Source organism: Callorhinus ursinus, unplaced genomic scaffold (assembly GCF_003265705.2).
Source record: "Callorhinus ursinus isolate GAN/ISIS: 27379988/994484 unplaced genomic scaffold, GSC_fseal_2.0 scaffold12, whole genome shotgun sequence".
NCBI lineage: Eukaryota > Metazoa > Chordata > Mammalia > Carnivora > Otariidae > Callorhinus > Callorhinus ursinus.
The window spans coordinates 33,965,521-33,970,919 of NW_027397074.1; positions in this window are offsets into that span (position 1 = coordinate 33,965,521).

Below are 5,399 nucleotides of genomic sequence, written 5' to 3' on the forward strand. Positions count from 1 at the left end.
AACGTGTAAGTGCCAGTAACCAGCGCTGGGTTCCAAGGCTACATACTTATTGGAATGGCAGCCTGATCATTATCGTATCTCTGGCAGGGCCTGCTTCAAAGGAGCCTTGCTTGTGATTTGAGGGAGAGAAGCCAGTAGAAAACACATCTAGAAAAATTAGTTGGCATTACTTTGTGTGATTCAGCCTTGCATTATTCCTATAAAGGGAGAGAGGGGAGAGGAAGATGGTCTTAGACGTTGCAACATCATTACTGTTGAAGGATGTTGGGAAATTTCTGCTTCAGATAACATTTTATATGAATGAGTATGCATTTATTGCATTATTGCTGTGTACAGAACACCCTGAGCACTCATAAAGATGTAAAAGACAAACATCTTGACCTTTGATAAGCTGCAGTTTCATTGGGAGACAAGATAAATATACAAGAAAGAGGAAAAGAAGGCATGAGATAGTTTATATTAAGAGCTAAATTACTAATGTGGTTTGTACTATAATCACTGTGGCAGCTCAGGAGAGGTTTTTGTTTTCTGTCTTTTACAAGTTTACTGTATAATTGTTTCACCTTCTCGATCACAGAGGAAGCATCCCTGAAGGTTTCCACACTTAAGTCAAAGGCAATGGGGCATATTTCATTCAACACACACTTGCTGATGAACAAGTGACTTCATCTTCACTCAGAGAGAGATTCCCCTGAGGTAGAACCTATGATGTCATCGGGTGTGACGTATATTGCATTAGATCTGTCAGGGTTTCCTTTTGCAAATTAACATTCTTCCGAGGCCAGATGGATGCAGGCTTAGTGTTGTGCTGCGTTTGGACTTTTTTTCAAGAGAAGCCAGGAAGAGGAATTTTGAGGTGAAATTCCTTAATGGATGAGGCATTCTTCTGAGAGTGGATAGAAGTGGTGGCTGTGCTTTGTGACCCCGTGCAACCCCCGAGCCATGTTTGTGGCGCTCTTGGCAGCAGTGGCTTTCTGTCCAGCTTCTGAGTATCAGTGATGAGATAATGTACTCTAAGAAAGCACTACGCTGTAAAAATGCTAGTGGACCTTTAAAGTACCCAGTTGCCTCGTAACAGATAGAAAATAAGAGACAGTATTCAAAGTAATTATTGATGCAAACGTATCTAAATGCAAAACAGAAATAATTATCTTTCTAAACATCGTCACCAATCTTTTCTTTAATTTGAGTGAAAAGCAGTCCCTGCTGTTTTCTTGTTACAGGTCTTACCAGAACGTCTCTTTGCTCTGTACTGACTATGAGACCAAGCCTTGCGATTTGCATGAAGCTTCCGGATGTCAGGAAGGCAAGCAGGCTTTCAGTTCTCTGGACTGTTGAGCAGATGGAAGTGTTGAGTAACAGGACTTTATCACGTCTTTTCCTCTGCCTCCACCTTAAATGGGAGAATTCAAGAGCTCTAAGATATAGACTTCCCTTATTTTTCTCTTTCCATGATTTTTCATGCACCAAAGGAGAGTGGAGTGGGATGCTTGGGAGTATAGACCATGAGAACCCTGGCCATTCTTCCTAACTGCTCCCTGCTCCAGGAGGGACAGTCTGTAAAATCAGTCTGTGTCCACACACTGGGGATATTAAACACTGATTTCTCTCAAAATTCTGATGTATTACTTGCCGACTAACTGCCAAGTTGGCTGTCTACTCTCATTACCCTCTGTATTTATCTCTCATAAGCAAATTCTGTGCAATTTTTTTTAAAAAAATGCACATTTTGGGTAAATTAATCCTACATTCTCCATAGAGCTTTAAGCTCATTTTTAGTTTCTGATGATCTTTATAATTTTACCCAAGTAATATGTGTATTTTGAAATGGGACTTGATCTTTCATTGAAAGAAAAAGCTTTTGTAACTACTTTTTTTTAATGTGTCTAAACTACTTATCAAACATTATTTGAGCTGTTTCTCCTTTTCCAGACTCCTGAAATATTCCAGAATGTTCTTTGTAAGGTATTTGTTTCCTTTAACTTTCAGTTGTTCAAAATGTACTTCTTTTCTTTTGTTCCCTGTCATCCCTAAAATGTGATTTACTTAGACCTTATGTGGTGCTGAATTTTCCTGAGCATGACAATGGGCCTTTTATTAGACTTGGAAAGGATGGAGTAGAAGCCTCTTAATAACCAGTCTTGATGGCTGTTGATCATCAAAAGCCAGCTTTAACTCACCGTCGGAAAGGATTATGGATGATTTATCAAATAAGGCACTGTACCTGGTGACCCTCTTTAAGGCTAAACTATGATTAGTTCAGGATTCAGACGTGGGGTATGACTGTGGGACAAGCCTCACTGAGATATATTTACCTGTGAGATTAAGGAGTTACCCGGAGAAAAATCAGTCACATAGGGGATTTGAAGTGCAGATGTCTGACCCAAATACAATGTCCCAGCCTTAGCTGAAGTGTTGTTCTGGATACAGATCAATACCTGTCTATAGTATACAACACTACTTTTGTTTTTTGTTTTGTTTTGTTTTTTTCCTTCTTCATTTTGTCCTGAACATTATGTCTGTCAAAGGCCTTCTAGTCTATTGTTTATAAAGTGAATTTTGAAAGCACTTTAAAAGTTTCATCTGCCATTAGCAATTGAGAAGTAATACACCACAGATCAATATCTGAATTGTTTTTCCCAAATAGATCTCATTAATCTAAAAAAGAAAGCCTGCTGCAAATCTGTATTGAAATAACATTAAATTGATACATTAGTTTCAAGAAAATGGAATCTTGAATGATACTAAATTTTCCATTCACAAACATAGCGTGACTTTCACTTTATTCTCATCTTGTTTTATGTTATTTCATTAAAATTCTGAAAATACAAAGTGTTCTTGTTATGTTTCATTTTTAATTATCTATTGACCTATATATTTTATTTCATATATAGGCATCATATTCAATTCTTCTAATAATTCTTCATAAGAGGATATTTCTAGTAGGTAAAGAGTCAGGAAGGCCATCATGAAATTTACTAGTACAATCCATAACCTTGACAGGGCGAATGCACTTCATATAGAGAATATACATTTTTCTTATGTCCTTTGAACATGTATGTATAAACCTGATCTTGTATTTGTCACATATAATACTGTAAACAAAAATTCACAAATACTAATGGTTAATATTATTTTATATGATAGTTCATTAAAGCTACTTAAATAAAATCAGAAACTAGAAAGGGATTGTCAATATCTCTCTTATTTGAGTGTCATATGAGAACATGGCTAATACAATAGGTGAAGAAAATACAAAACCTAGCATAAATACTGGTAAAGAAGATATAAAACTATTTAATGATGATACGATTGTATAGCTAGGTCATTCAGGAGACTCTAGATTATATATATATATATATACATATATATATATTTAAGGTTTTATTTATTTATTTGTCAGAGAGAAAGAGAGAGTGCACACAAGCAGGGGGAGCAGGAGAGGGAGAAGCGGGCTCCCCACTGAGCAAGGAGCCCGATGCAGGACTCGATCCCAGGATGCTGGGATCATGACCCAAGCCAAAGGCAGGCGTTCAACCAATTGAGCCACCTAGGCTCCCTCTATTACACTCTTTATAATAATTAAAATCAATGATATAAGGTCTATAGATCACCCTTTTTAACAGCATCTTTCTACCCAGGCATAACTCCAAAGAATGCTCAATTATTCCAAGGAGCAGCCCTGGTTACTATCACAGTGAGGAAAATATAGGAAAATCATATTCTAACCAAAAGCTCCCCCTCCCCACCTTTTTTTGACTGAGGTATGCTAGTGCTAATAAAGGGCATCACTGTTAGGCACACACTATCAAATGTCCCCTGTTCAGCTCTTGTCACATTGGTGGTCTTGCCACCCTGGTACCAACCAGGTTCACCAGTAAGAGCTCATGTTGCCGCTGAAGTCCACAGACCCAGAATGAGAAGTGAACTTCGTCCACAAAAGGGGCTATTTGGGTGACAACCACTGCCATCCCTGACATTGAGTGGTTCTCTAGGACGAGGCAAGTAGGCAGAGAGGGACGCTTTCCCCTGATGTTCCCACAGGTGACAGCCACTCCATTGTCAATAAGACTCTTCTCTGATCAAACCCCCACTTTATTAAAAGAAAATTTAAATAAAAAGTTTGATTTGGGGGAGGGACTAAAACTATAGATTAATTCTATATTTGTATATTCATCCAATGATTTATATATAAGCATTGGGCTTATTGTAATGCCTGCTAAAATGTATACATCTCATCAATATTTTTCTAGTAGCACAGGTTTTGCATTTAGCCATTTTATGAGGACTTCTTTGCACTGATTCTTTTTCATTGGGAATGGCTTCTGAAAAGAATGATGCTTAAAATAAGATTGATTAAACAATTACGCAGTGAGTCCATTTCTTCAGTTCAGATTTCTGATGAGAATATAGTTCTCCCCAGCTGCCTTTCCAGCTAACTCCCTAAATTATTAGAATTAGGGGAATTGCTTCTTTTATTTCTAGAACCAATATTAAGGGTAACTTTAATTTAAATTCAATAACCAACATCATTAGTTTTTGATACAATGTTCAGTGATACACTAGTTGCATGTAACAGCCAGTGCTCATCACATCATGTGCCTTCCTTAATGCCTTAATAGAAAATACCAAGAATTCTATCTGCTGTTGCTGTACATGGCCTTCAGCTGAAAGCCCCCCGAACACGCTGTATGGATAAAGCAACACCAACCCTGAGGAGCATGTTTGGTCTCAACCAGTAGTCAAAGAAATGAAGGGCTGGGGAAAACACAATAGGTGTACCCATTGCCCCACCCCACCCCAATCCCACCAACTCCACCTGTTGATATTAAAATGTTTTGAGATCCCAGACCTGTGTCGTAACTCATGTATATTTGATGATTCTGAGTCTGCCAGATTCATAGGAGATGTTTTGTTCAGCTGTATTTTGTAGCTGAGATGTTTTGAAAATGAGTTTCTTGAGCCCACAGAGCTGGATAACAAAGGTGGCCCAGAATTCCTGGGAGGGGGCTGGGGTAAACCAAGAAACATGCCGTGGCGCCTGGATCCTGTTGACCACAAGGACACAAAATGCACTCGTGGTTTCTTTCCATAGTGTTTCACATCGTTGTTATTTTCCTTGTTTTAAAATGTGATTTCTAAACAGAGTCACGCAGACTGACTATATCAAGGTTGTTCTAGGTTGTTCAGTATTCTCTTTTTAAAGATTTTATTTATTTGTCAGAGAGAGAGAGAGCACACAAGCAGGGGAAGCTGCAGGCAGAGGGAGAAGCAGGCTCCCCACTGAGCAAGGGGCCCGACGTGGGACTCGGTCCCAGGAGCCCGGGATCATGCCCCGAGCCGAAGGCAGCCGCTTAACCGACTGAGCCACCCAGGTGTCCCGTTCAGTGTTCTCTCTT